The following is a 15101-nucleotide window of genomic DNA, read 5'->3' as shown; positions in this document are numbered from 1 at the left end:
TTCTTGTACACACTCTGCCTCTGTATGTCTTATAGGTAAATCTATCTAGAACACACTTCTTTCTTAGGAAGTGGAAAACACTGGATAGCCAATTGCTAAGATCCCTTCCAGTTCTCACCCTTCAGTATTCTGAATAAAGTCATGTTGAACACTTTTGGATTGGAGTCCTATTTTCAAATTAATAATAATTTTTACCAAATTCCAAAAGGAGATTGTTGTACTACTCACCTACTATTTTATCCAGAAATATGCCACCAAAATGAAATTATCTTAAAAGAGCTATGAATATATATCAAGGAAAGACTGTGGGGAGAAAAGAGGAGTGGGTAGAGAGGGGGAAAGAAAGAGAGAAATAGTGTCTGGATTCCCAGATAAACTTAAACATGTTGCCTCCTTTCAGGAGTTCTGTAAGTGGTTACCAAACACAAGTATCTGGTATTCAGAACACTTGTAACATAACACCTCTAGATATGAGAGTGCTTCAGAGATGCCATGCACCAGCTCTGTTACTTAATTCTCACTGCACTTCTGAGAAGTAAATGAATATTCCAAGTTTGAGTTTCAAGACAAGAGTAAGAGCAGTGACTTGGTCAAGACCATGGGGCAGCAATCTGAGCTCGAATCACAGCTCCTCAATGACTGGAACAGTCCTCTTGGAGGGAAGCCTCAGCTTTGTGGCATTCCCTATTTCTGCAGATTAATAATGGGGGTCCATTCTGTCTTTGGTTGTGGGGGTCCAATCCTGGCTAGTTCCCCGATAATGCCTGAGTATGACATAGTAAAGAGCAGGGTCAATAACTGAACTGTGTACCCTAGCTTTATTTGAATTTCACCTTTTCACTTATGCTTTCATATGAACCTGTGACATGCACATACATAACTCTTTCTGTATCAACTGCATATATTTTGCATGCTGATCATTTTTGAAAAGTGTAATTCAATTACAAATAGAAATAGGGTTAAGACTGCTAACTGGAGAGATCCTTACACTTTTACAACTAATGAAGCATGTAATCATGAATTATATACTTCAAAGAAATTACCTTTTAAATCACCCTGAAGTTTTCTCAAACTGAATAATCTATAGTCATCTCAGGTGCACTTAAATCAAAGATAATATCTATATGTATCTTAGGAAAACTAATTTGGTTTCAATATTTTTAAGTTTTAAAATTTTCTTTATAATTTAAAACTTTGAGAAAGGCATTCAATTCATTCAGAGATTTAAAGCAATCTAATCAATATTCTGATTCATTACCATATGAACACAGAAATACCACAGGCATACAAAATAGGTAATTGGGTACAATTTACACACTTTAACTCAAGAGACTTGATTAAAATGGAAATAAAACACTTGGACTTTATATATTTACTCTACCTTAGTACTACATACCACAGAGAAAAATCTGAAGTCAATATGCAAAAGTAGCAAACATTATTTCCTAAAACTATAAAAGTACATGGTACCACATTCTATCCTTTATAAACAGGAAAACTGTAGGTTCATTTTACAAATGTTTCCCATCAATTTCCAAATATTTTTGTGGAGTTTTCTTTCTTGTGCATCACCCATCTGCCTTTTCCACTCTTGGACCTGTATAGGTGACCTAAGGAGGGGAGCGTAGATGAGAGTGAGAATGGCATATCAGTGAATGTGGCTTCCACCTTGTTCTGGGAACTTTCATGTGACATCCTCAGACCAAGGGCTCCTAAAATACAAATTAAGAAATTTTGCTCCAGCCAGACTTTCACTCAAAGATTAATTTATTAAGTTAAAGGGTGTACACAAGAAAAAGAAGGTACTTCCTTTATTTTTCCTGTCCCTACTCTCTGAGGGTCCTAAAGAAATAGAGATTTTTGACTTTCACAATAGCCACTAGATGTAATAAAAGAAATTAAAACTTCACAGAGAGGAGCGATTTGTTTCCCTTTATTTCAGCTAATTCAATTCAGATAGCTATCCACCTAGGATAGAAAGAATCATTATTCTCAAAGTTACTCTCTAAAACAAAATAACTAGGAATTTTGCAATATATTAAATTAATGAAATGAACATCAGTAGGGCAATTAGTAATCAGTAACAACCTATTTTTAAAAAGGTATAAGGAACCCTGGTGTACTGTTATTTTAATTTTTCATATTTGAAAAATTATTTCTTAGATTTGATCAAAACCTTGAGTCTTCTAACACAGATATCACCTGACACTGCAGCAACATACATCTTACAAAACATCTAATAAAAGTAAAGTTTCAGGCACTTACAAGCTACTTTCTGCATTGATGTGACTGGAGCTGACATTTTGACAAAACCTATAATTTGAAAAGCATAAAGGCAAAAAGTTCCAAATTACTCTGGTCAAAACACAAAATACCGTCCTCATTTCACACCACAATCCTACCTTCCCTTCCCCCGTGGATAAATAGCTGAAAGCAGTAGGAACAGAAGAGGAAAACAAATAACTCACATTGTATGAGAGTAGCAATATAAGCAGGAATAGACTAATGTCAAAAAGAGAATACATTTAGTCTGAATCCTAGAACACTGTGATAGAGAATAATCCAAGTGAAGTAATTAGAATGGGGTCCTTGCTCATCCAGGGTCTAGAAGGAATCCTCTGATGTTTTTAAAAAAATGCATAAGCTTAGATATTATTTTATCTTGCGACTTCCCATGTTTAGATTGTAAAGATACAGTTTTGTGACACAATTTTCCTCATTTTCTATTCAAAAACCAGAAAACTCTTACCTCATATTCAGCATTCTCATTTGACCAGATCTATTCACAATGCTTGTGAAATGCATCTTTTAATGTGCTGTAGCTCATAATTAATGAGGTAAAAATTCTAAACTATCAGGAATGCAAAAATCATATTTATAAGGGAATGTATTGATTTAATAGTATTTCTTTAATTATGTGAATGTGTCATGAATTTAGGAGAAATATAAAAATTATAATTATTTAGCAGGAAAAAAAACACCAAATAGCTGTAAATAATAATGGAGTGACAGAAATGTATTGACGTAAATTGAGAAGCTTGGAACTACACAGAAAATTGACTTTTAAAAAACCACTCATGTGCATGACTGGCATCTTGAAAAACAGATTTGCTCTAGTTTTATAAAAAGCAAAATGCATACTTCTGATTTTACTTATACACAAAGAATAATGTGCTCTTCTTCATTTGATACATATTGATGTATCATTTTAAATATTTATACAAAGAAAGTAAATCCTAAACGCGCTTACTCTCTGAGTCTCTCTGTTTGACCTCTGACATAATACCATTTCTTGACTTAGAATCATTGATTCCAAAGATATATACATTCATTTATAAACTATGTCTTAATAACTTTAAATCATTTATCCTTAGAAAAAGCTTTCTAGATTCAGAATTACCTTTTAGGTGAAATTAAAATTTAAACTTTGAAATGCATCTGTTATATAAACATGAATTCCTTCCACCTCCTTTTAAAATGTTAGTAATTTCCTTTGCTTATACAAACATAAGTATTATGGTCACTGATGGATTATGATAAATTAATGAACAAAACATTTATAATATCTATAAATATCACATTGAAAACAAATTCTAACATTGTTTTTTTAAAGCACTGTTTTTTAACATATTTCTAAAATTGATATTCTAAGTTGTGAATCTAACATAAAGACTGAAAGTTGTCATTTGCAATTAAAAACAAAAATTATAGCTTTTATTTAGCTAATGAATCCCCAGCTCTAGAATTTCAGATTATAAATAGGTGGTATTCCTAATACCAGCTAATTATTACTGAGCCACAAAGGAGTGGTGAACTATATTCAAAACAGAATGTTTTCCATCCTTTGGAAACAATATAAATGTTAGCAAAGGCTGACAAGAATGGCCTTTGCTCTGTTTAACATTTAATCAAGTAGTTAATATTAAAACTGGAGACAGAGAAGATGTGTTGAAAGCACTTACTTGTATATTGAGATTTGGAGAAAAACTACATATGGTTTCTATTGTCCCATAGCCAACATTTTGGAATTTCTTACAGAATGATGTATTTACATTTCTCAAAACTGAAAAAGTCTGCCTTCTTACTGAAGTTTACCATATGTCAAAACACTTCAAAAGCTAAATATTTTATACAAAGAAGGAGAAATTGACTAATCTATAATGTATATAAGATTAACCAAAGGAAATTTAAGAATGTCAAAAGTAGTGTTCTAGCTGTCAGTTAATTAATACATGAGTAATCTTTGATAAATCATAGCCAATGTTTTCATTTATTTGATTCTATCAAATATGCTCATTATGTTCTGATATAGTTTGTTCATTCAATAACTTATGTATAAAAGTTAAGATATCCGTAACATTACATTTTAACCAAAACAAGGGTACTCAATACAGGCTCTTCATATTTATTCAATTAACTGAACCCTATCAGTAAACACAATGACCTCAGGGCCTAACTCATAAAAAATGCATTATTTACATGGAATCTTCTTGAATTTGCTTCAAAAATTAATTATAAAGCAAAGTTTTCTCAGTTTATGTACATAGCAATTACCCCCAAACCCTTGAAAGCAAATGTTATTAACATAGCTCACCTACATCAATGAGATGACAGCATCAGAAATTTCAATCTGTATCCAAAGGCTACATGACTTGACTTACTGTACATGCACAGACATTTTACTGTTCTGTAAGGCATGCTGTTGCAAGCATAATATCCATTAAACATATGGTAAAGATGGAGAACTATAAAATGCACCAAGAATGAAAAAACAGCTAATGACAAAGAGCAGGTAAGTGAATATTTCAAACCTCAAAACATATACCAATCATCAAGTCTGAATAACATCTCTCCCAGGATATGAACAAAAATGACTAACACATATTTTATTGCTTGCATCTTTTAAATCATAATAACTGAAAAGATTATATATAGATCTAATCCAAGTGAACCTAGAGTCACTAAGTGTTACTACTGGAAGAATAATTGTATCAGATGCCTAACTAATAAGTATTTTATCAAGACTTGGCAAATAAAGTTGAGAAAGGAAATTTTAAAAGGTGACAGAATCATGCGCAATAATAATGGAGACTTATAAAACATATTCTTTGGTTGATAAAATAGTTGACTTCTTGCGAGAATTGTAAAATTATTGAGGAAAGGAGAGCAGATGTTACACATTTGGAGTTAGTAAAGAATTTGAAGCACTACTTCATGAAAAGTAACTTAAAAAATTAGTCCAAATTGACTTGGATCTGATCAGTGTCACACAGATTGAAAACTGCTTGAAAATCAGTAAACAAAAGATCATAACAAATGGCCCTATATTCATTTGGGGGTAGAGATCAGCCACTGGAATTGGTTTTAAATCTGGTCTTAGTTAATGGTCTTATGAGTAGGTTTTTTTTCTAAATAAACAATTAATAGAATTTTCTAATGCTATTACATTAAAAGACAGTGCTTACAAAAGAAAGAATGGAAAATAATAGTTACAAAGAAAAAGAGTTAAATACTCAGTAATTTCAATAATGTGAAATTTAGCTAGTAAAAATTCCACTCCAGAAAATAAGATGTGACTATTAAAAAAAGGTACTGATTTTTTAACATAGTTACCAGAACTTACAGATCCAAGTAAATCTTTTCCTCCAGTGTAGTCACCCTGAGAAGCCACTTAGTCCAGCAATACTGTCACTCTTCAAAATTTGGGGGAAATTCATCTTTCAAATTGCCTTAAGCAAATTGGTGCCAGAAAATGTTAGTGCCCTTTATGAGCCATATAAGAAAATGTGTCATCACAAAATAGCCATGCTTAATTTTTTTCCTACACTTCATTTGTAATAAAAACTTTTATTCCCCAGTTTCTTCATCAGACATAATGACAAACAGGTTTTGGCTAGTTCCAAAAATTAAAACCACCCTCAGAGAACTAAGATTTGTCTCCACTAATATTAACTAAAAGATACACCCCAGATAGATTTTTTCACAGGCTCAGTCCTTCCACCAACACCAAATCTGCTATATGTCTGTCCCTACTATTTTACTCTGGAGAGGCAACAAAAACTAAGGAGTGATCCTTGCCCTCAAGGCATTCACTTTCTGGTTGGAGGCGACAATCACAGAAGTAATCACACTACAACATAACGAAGCTCTGGTAAGATATATGCTCAAAAAAGGGGACCTGGGGAAGGGCATTCTAGCAGAAATAGAAGTTTGACAACAGTACAATACTCGGGAACTGGCGATGACTCCAGTGGAGCACAGGGTTGGTGGTGGAGCAGCCTCGGAACGCTGGGGGTGGGGGGCGGGGGAATGATACAAAGTAAGATTAGATGTCATATCAAAAAGTTTGAACCTAATTCTTTAGGCAGCTTGGAGCTCCTGAAAAAGAAGCCAGGGAGTCAGATGATCTGATCTGTGATTTTAAGAAGATAATTAGGGGCCATGATATAATGAGTGGATTTGAGGAGGAAGAGAATAGAATCTCAAGACACAGAGAGATTTTGCATCCCACTCTAGTCAGGCTTTGGTCTCCACCATTCTACTCAAACTGCCTTATCAAGGTCATCAATGACCTGTACAATGGGCAGTTCTCAATGGTCAGTCCTCAGTCTTCACAACCTCTCCACTTGGCTTCCAGGAGCCTGTGCTCTTGGTTTTCTTTCTACCTTGTTGGTAGTTCCTTCTCAGTTTCCTTTCACTCATTTCTACTGTTCTCCCCACCTCTTAGAAATAGAGCCCTCCAGGGCTCAGGCTTTGATTCTCTTCTCTCTACTCAGTTTTTGGTAATTACCCTCAGCCTTGTGGCTTCTCTAAGCATCTTCCATATAAACCTGGAAGTAACCCAAGTGTCCAGCAGTGTGAAAGCAGATGTATAAATTGGTATAGGAACTCAGTGGACTATTACACAGTGGTCAAATGAATTGCAGTGACTTGCAACAATATGAGTGAATCTTAACAGGTAAGAATGAAAACAGGAAGGTAAAGGTTATGGTATTTGTAACTACTTATATAAAAAAGTGAAAATTCAGAGGAGATATATAGAAACAGAAAATGTTTAGATCTGGATATATTTCAAGGGCAAAGTAAAAAGACTTGTATAAGCTATAAAAGAAAGCAAAAGGAGAAAAAGAAGGAAGAGGAGGGGAAAAGCTAAAAATAGATTAAAGAAGGTGTGGATAAAATGAGAGTCCTGTGGCCAGGATTCTCACCTGGCTGTGGTTGACTAGCTCACTGCACACCTGTGAGCAATACATGGCCGTTGACTCTAAAGAACTCTGCCCAGTACTCTGGGCATGACACAGTGGCAGGGCTGCAAGGCTGCAAGAGAGCAGAGCAGAGACTGGAGTGGTGGCAGTGCCAAGGACAGAGGCCCAGAGGATGGCTGTGTGGGACAGCTGTGCGGACACAGGGACCCAGAAGCAGAGACTGGCTTGCTGCATACAGACTTGCTTTTAGTGAATGGGATTCTAGTGACTAACCTGCCACCTGGAAATAAAGTTGGGTATAACCCTTTCACCCCAAAGAACGTTTTGCTGTCAATTTCTTTGGTTACATTGAATCCATAGTGAACTTGCCTGGGGCTGAAACCCATTGGCAAGACAGAGTCATGTTTCCTAGTATGTATTATATAGTTATTACTAAATATTAGTATTAAGACATAATTTAGGAAAGAAAATGTGAATACTGCGAAGTATTGTCTTTTTAAGAAAATTAGGTCTGTCAGTACATCTCCTCAAGGCGCACCAGAAGGACCTGTCCCCACATTGTTCCTTCCCAGCACAAAGGTACATTTCTCTCCTCCAAGCTCTACAGACACTTCCAGCATGCCCCACCTCCACTCAACCATCTTTAATTTCTTCCCTATCTCTCATCAGTTATCAGGGCCAGGCCTACTGTAGATGTTCACATGCTTATTGAATACTTTGAACTTAATTATAACAAAGCTTCTCTCCTTAAGATTTAAAAGATTTAAAAAAAAGATTAAAAGATTTAAAAGATTTAAAAGCTTCTCTCCTTAAATGTTTAAGGAATGATTTGGCTTGGTATTTTTAAAAGTTGTACATGGACATGAGAAACTAGTATCTTCTGTGAAGCTAACAGAAGTATCCCAAATCATTCCAGGGATTATTCATTACTAAAGTGGCTGGGGGAGCCTACAGTATTTGGACATCACAGGGTTTAGTAAGAGTCTCCTGAGTTTAGCCCACCTGCTCATCTCTTTTTCTTTAGTCTTTCTGCACTTCCTATTTCCCTGCCTCCCATGCCCACCCCATGACAACCAAACCTTTCCCTCCCTTTCAACCAACACCACTACCTACAACAATATCAGACTCCAAGGGGAAATCAGAAAAGGATAATAGACAGTAGAAAGGAGAAGAGTCCAAGGCACACAGTAGGTATTTAATAAATACCTGTTGAATGAATGAATAAATGAGTTATTTGCAGCTAAGCTTCTAGAATGCATGACTAGGAAAAGAGGAGGACAGAGGATGAGCTGGAAAAGGTCAGAAGTTCCTCAAGATAACAAGATAAATGTTCTTCATGGAGTGGGTAGAAAAAGAACACTCCCCTAAGAAGTGAAGCATGAGTGAGGAGATAGTCATAGGATGACACCATTCAGAATTTCCTCCCCTATTCTATATTTTAAATTTCAGACATTCAAAGGGCATAGCCAAACTTTTTAAAATATTCAGTCTGCTCACTTGCTGTCTATCTCCTTGCACATAATTAGGTAGGATGAGAAATACAGGGTTTGGGGGGCAGGGCGGGGTTAGAGTAGGTGGAACAGGGCTAAACCCACCTCACTGTTCCGCTAACCTCAGAAGTTGCCATGTTATCCAGAATTCCTAACCCCACCTGATTCCATAGGCAGCTCTCTGGTGAGGAACAGTTTATGGCATGAAAGACGGAATCACCTCTGTGTCCGGCTTTGTCACTGGAACTATCTCAAGCCTTCCAGAAATGAATCTTCCCCCTGCCTGTCAGGACCCATCTATTCTAATTCCCCACCCTGATCTTGAAAAGCTACAAAAAGGACCAATTACCCTGTGAGTTAGTCAGAGCCTCATTTGTACTCAATGAGGGATCACACACAGGCACAACTCTTCCAGCAGCACAACTGGTGCTGACTATTAACCTAGATCAATAGTCTCAACAGAAAAGGTCAAAGGTCCAATGGGCTCTGGGAACCCCAGACCACATTACTCTCCACCTTGACCAACCTGACAGACAAGCTCAAATTGCTCAGGCTGTTCCCTTTCAGTGCATTAGCAAAGAACTTCAGTGCTTGAAACTAACAGCCCTTTTCTCTACATTAAATACTGAAACAAAAAAAAGTAAATAATAATGAGCAGAAGATGACGAAGAAGAGATAAGAACAAGGAGAATAAAACAAGACAAGGATTTTCATTGCTGACTTCCTTTTCATAAAGGAATATATATAATTTTGCATATTTCCCCTATGGGCTTCATTTTATAATAGCAAGAGAAATTTGTGGGGGCCTCTGCTGAATGGCATATGGAGCTCTGTGTGGTTGAGAGAGAGTGTACTCTTGAGGATGGCAAAGCATCCCAGCCCTGAGTTTTGGGGGGCACACTTGCTACTGAACAGACTCAGAAGGATCCTTGGAATTAAAAACTAACCAGAGGCTCTTACACAAGTAAACAGCTCAGAAACCTCCTCTGTGAGTTTTATACAGCTGACAACACATTTCCACAAAATTAGTGGCATAAAACAATACAAACTGATTATCTTACAAATCTGTATGTTGGAAATCCAACACAGGTATCACTGGGCTAAAATCAAAATGTTGGCAGGGCTGCATTCCTTCTGGAGGCTCTGGGGCAAATCTCTTGCCTTGCCTTTTCCAGCTTCTAGAGGCCGCCTGCGTTCACTGGCTACTCCATCTTCAAAGCCAGCAACGTTGCATCTCTGACCATTCTTCCTTAGTTTCATCTCTCTCTCTCTCTCTGAATTTCCCTTTTCTACTTTTAAGGACCCTTATAATTAGAGTGAGCCCACCCAAACAGTCCAGGAAAATCTCCCTATTTTAAGGTCATCTGATTAGGAACATTAGTTCCACTGAAACCTTAATTTCCCTTTGCCATATAAGTACCCATATTTACAGGTTACACGGATTGTGACGTGGACATCTTTGGGGGAGCCTTTATTCTGTCTGTCATGCTTCCTACTACTTTCAAGGCAAATTGGAGGACCAGCCTCTCTCTTTCCAAACCTTCCTTTGCTGACTAACTCCATCTAATTTCACCTGTTAAAAAAGTTTTAGAAGGAGGTCCAGACCTAAAACTCCCCCTGGGGAAGAGTCCTGGACCCTTTTAAATGAGTTTTGGGTAAGACTAAATTTTAATGGAAACAATATAAGCCTTAAAAGAAATACAACTGCTGACAAGTGAGAATTTCAGTAAATAAATATATTGCCCACAAGACAGATAATTACATTTTAAACCACTAATGCCAGTAAATGTAATACAAAACACAAAGTAGCATGAGTACTGAAAATCTGGATAGGTTGATAGACTTTTGAAGTCATTTTTAAGGGTAGTTTATTTTCTTCTTCCTTCGCGCGGAAGCATAAAAAATGTACTCAATAAATAAGCAAATGGAAGGACAATCAATCTCATATCAAAGTGACTCGAGTTAATGCCAGGTCTCGATTTATATGCTGACATTCCGGAATGTAGAGGACTGCAGGTCAGAGACTGGGTAACCTCTGCATTAAGAACGCCCTTGGGTTAGCAGGGAGAAAGACAGAACCCTCTCTATCTACAAAGGGGACGAACTGAAGTCATTGTCCCTAAAAACCTCTATCTTCAAAAAGTTTTGCAAGATTTGAAGAAAGTTTTATTCCAAACTCCAGGCCACACAACATACACACACATAATAAATATTCATATTGAGGAATTGAAATAAATACACACACCACCTCCTAACAGTGTCCCAAACTGTTTATAAGCACAGATAGGTAAATTCAAAATCCTCTCTATGTGACAATAATTTGAAGGCAAATAATAGAAGTAAAGAAGTACTGTATGCCAAGCATTTTACACATCTTAGTTTATTTGATCCTCACAACAGCCTTCAAGGTGTGTGATACAGGACACTGAGAGGACATGGGCTTTAGGAAGCTAAGAAACTTCACATCTAATTAATAGGTGCTATGGTTGAGATTTGAACATGAGAATGTCTGCCTCTAAAGATTAGTCATATATATATACCTCAACATCACACTGACTCTCAAATTAAGATGTGTAAAAAGTATTCAGAGCTCTTAACTAGATACTGCATAAAATATGAAGTAAGTATTAGTGATATATCTAAATTTAGGCATTGGAATAAAGTCCCTCTTCATTTAGTCCATAACTAGGGCTCAGCCTTTCATTTTACGTGTCCTTACAGTAGTAATTCAACGTCCTTTCCTTTGTAGTGTATGTGTTTTCAAACTGCTTTTAAAGATTGTTGGTCAGCAGCCTTTGCATCTTTTTTGGTATTTTACTGCTAATGCTCCTCAAACACAGCCAAAGAAAATGCAGATGGTCCATGGAACACAAACCATGGCAACATGTGGTATGCATTTCATTCTAACAGACTTGCTTCTTAACCTCTGTGTGTAGCTCCACCATTCCTTTATACGTCTACTCATTTCCAAGGAAGGTTCAGTTTCTTAACACAGGACAACAGGCCCATGCGTGATGCACTGCCATTAGGATGCATATACTGTGTCTGAATGCCTTTAAGCAAGTGCATTTAGCTCATGCTTCCTAGCATTATCGTATGTATTTATGAACTGTTTCTTCTAGATGGTAAGCCCCTTGAGGGCAAGTGTCATGCCTGGTATCTTACCTTATTAGCTATACATGGCAGAGTAACAATATTATCTCATGTATATAGCACTATACAATCTATAAATTGCTCCTGTAAGTAAGCCTTCTAATGACATTGTGACATTTGCCACATCTGCCAGATAAGGCTTGCAGAGGCTAGGCAATTAGCTAGAATCTATAACTAGTAGATATTGTTTCCCTCTTGCCCACAACAGGAAAGTATTCATCCGTTGCCTTGCACTTTATTTTCCTCCTCTAAGGTTTTTATTAAAAGGATTAATACCTCTCGACCTTTCTGTTAAAATAAATTTCATGTACTACTTATATATACAGTGCAAGACACTGTTCTTAGGGCATTACAAATATTAAATAATTTAATTCTCCTAAAACCCCCGTGAAATAGATGCTATTTTGTCCCCATATTACAGATGCAGAAACAAAGAGATTAACTCCTCCAAAATCACAGGACTGGTAAATGGCAGCAGTGAGCTTTAAATCCAGAAAGTCTGGCTCCAGAGTCTGTGCCTTAACTTATTCTGCACTACTCTGCCTGAATAAGAATCTACCAAGATCCTTGCTCAGGACATGTGAGCAGTTGTTCAACAAGGGGGAATAAAGTGTGTTTACTCCTTCTCATGTGATTTATTTGATTATGCTCTAAAACCTTTCCTCATGCCAATAGTATTCCATGTAAGTACGATACTAAATTTTCCTGTACTGAAGGCATATGCGATGGTTACCTTGACTGACACATAAAATACCCAAAACAAAATGCCCCAAGACTTGAGGACTTTTTGTTTTATGAATTAGAGACATGAAAGGATTGCCTAGGCATAAGAAGTCTTATAAGCTCACATCTGTAAGCCTTTCCTAGAAATTTTCATATTTCTTATATAATAATGTTCCCTATCTGAAATATTTCAGTGTTCATTCTATATTTGAGTTTGAAAATTATCAAATCCTTTTTAATTTTTACTTTTCAACTACTTTTTCTTCATACATAGAGCAAGCATTTGCTTTCAATATGTTTAACACTTTTATGCTTTTATTTTAGTCATCTTGCAACCATGCTAGTAAACATTCAAACACATTGTAAAGGTTTAAAACTTGGGGTGTGTATACATATATCAACAGGAGTTATGAATTATGTATATCCCAAGCCTATATAAATTAGATTTTGAAGAACAGGCACTGCAGTACTCAGGCAGTTTATAATAAGAGATTCCATGTGAAATGTAAAAACTACCTTGAATAAATTATCCATAAGTTAACACTCTCATTAGAATGACATATTTATTATTTCTGGGTTTGTGACATTCCTTTAATGCACTTTGACTAACTGTTCGACTACCACATTAAGAAAGCATTTCATGCCTTTCCATCCCCGTTGGAATTAGCACACTTTATTTACATTTGGACTAAAATAATTTAAAGTAATATGACATTAAAAACAATCACCCACTCCTCAATGTAGAATACCATTTTCTTCTGGCCAGAAACATTTAATTAAAACAGGATATAACTTTAGTAATTATTTTGCACAGAATGACTCTAAAATTAATTGTCAATTGTAAGACTTTAAAAATTGGGAGACTGACAATCAAAACAATCTTAAATGCTTTGTTTATGTGATGAAAAGGAATGATCCTTTAATTCCCTCACACACATAAAGCTGATTTCACAGACTTGCTGTACTGTTGTTTAACATAGTCAAGTGCTTGAGGTTACATAAAAATAAACAATCTTGAGCTCTTATTACAAATGTTTGCAATTTATGATGTACACTGATTTGTGGAAAAATAACAGGCTCCCATGTCATTGAAGCCAAAAAGCACTTTTCAGAAATCAAAATAATTCTGAAATTTGAGCTTTGCATATACTAAAGTATTACCATCTGAAGATCTAAAAGTTATAGATCTGGGGGGAAACTCAAAATAGGTATTATTTCAGCTTCAAGCAAAGGCCTCTGTCTTATCTTACTGGGCCTCTTGTATCACAGGATCTTTAACACCAATTATGTCCTGAGTAATCTCTTTCAACTGGTTTTCCCCAATCAGGGATTTTGTAGCTCGGGAAGGCTTTGCACACCCTGAAAGATCTGGGGGTAGGCAAAATGTTTATTAATTCTTTATTATCATCATTGAACTTCAACCCAGCCGACATGCATGTTGGTCTTTATTTGAATTGAACTCCTTCTCAGGTTGGCTTTGGAAACTCAAGGTTTGAAACCTCTCGCTCACAGGCCCAGGTGCCTGCCAGAGAGTGCCAGAGAGTTAGGGCGGTAGCGCTGAGGGACAGCCGGACCTGCAGAGGCATTTGTGGAAAGTTGGACCCGAGGGACGCGGCCCCGACGGGCCAGAACGGCGGCCTCGGCCCTGGTTGAGTCTCAGGAGAGCGGACACCGGAGGAGACGAGGTCTCGCGGGTCCCACTGCCGCGCCTGGCTCAAGTCACTGTCCCCCCAAGCCCGGAAACTTAGGCTTTTCTGCCTGGACTTGCCTCCGCCGGCTCCTCCGCCTTCCGCTCTCTTGCTGGGGTCCGACCCCGTCGAGGCTCCGCGCCCAGCCACACGGCTTCTGTTGCGGGCCGACCTAGGCCGTGCCGCCGCGCCCCCTTCCTGGTGTCCGGCTCCTCGGCCGCTGGGCCCCGACGCGCCGCCTCCTCTGACCTCAGGATTCCCCCTGAACTCTGCTGTGCGGACTAGCTGGCCTGCACGTCCGCGGCGCCCACGGCTGGACTTGGGACGGAACCTCCAACCTCCCAGTCTAAGCTCTCCCGTGACTTCCGACCTCCCTTGGGGCGCCCGGGCAAGGTCCAACCCCGCGTCAGGGTCTGGATTAGGACTGGGGCGTGGAGCCTGAGGGTTCGGACCCCGGCCCCGGCCCGAGGCCGGCGGCGCGGGGCGGCCGCTTCAAAGCGCACTCAGTTCCCAGGCAGATGTTTGGTGTGAAAGCTAGGGACGCTTTCCATGTAGAAGACCCGCACGGCCTGTGCACTGAGTACAGCGCAAGTCCTGTTCAGTGGTCTTCGAAAGCTAAAAGATAAATATAACCACCCGCATCTACGCGGAGGAAGAGCTTTGAGTGAGAGCTAAACCCGGACATGGCCGGGTGGGGACGGCATGAGCACCTCTGGGGAACAAGGTCAAGGGTGTGTGTGTAGAGCGGGGGTTTCTTCTGCGCGTCCTCCGGCCCAGTGGTGGCCCCAGGACACCCTCAATCTTCCAGGAGGACGCCCCCATCCCAAAAGCCCAAAAGGGAA

This window comes from Manis javanica, chromosome 3 (genome assembly GCF_040802235.1).
Source record: "Manis javanica isolate MJ-LG chromosome 3, MJ_LKY, whole genome shotgun sequence".
In the NCBI taxonomy this organism is placed as follows: Eukaryota; Metazoa; Chordata; class Mammalia; order Pholidota; family Manidae; genus Manis; species Manis javanica.
Note: the sequence above shows the minus strand (reverse complement) of the source record.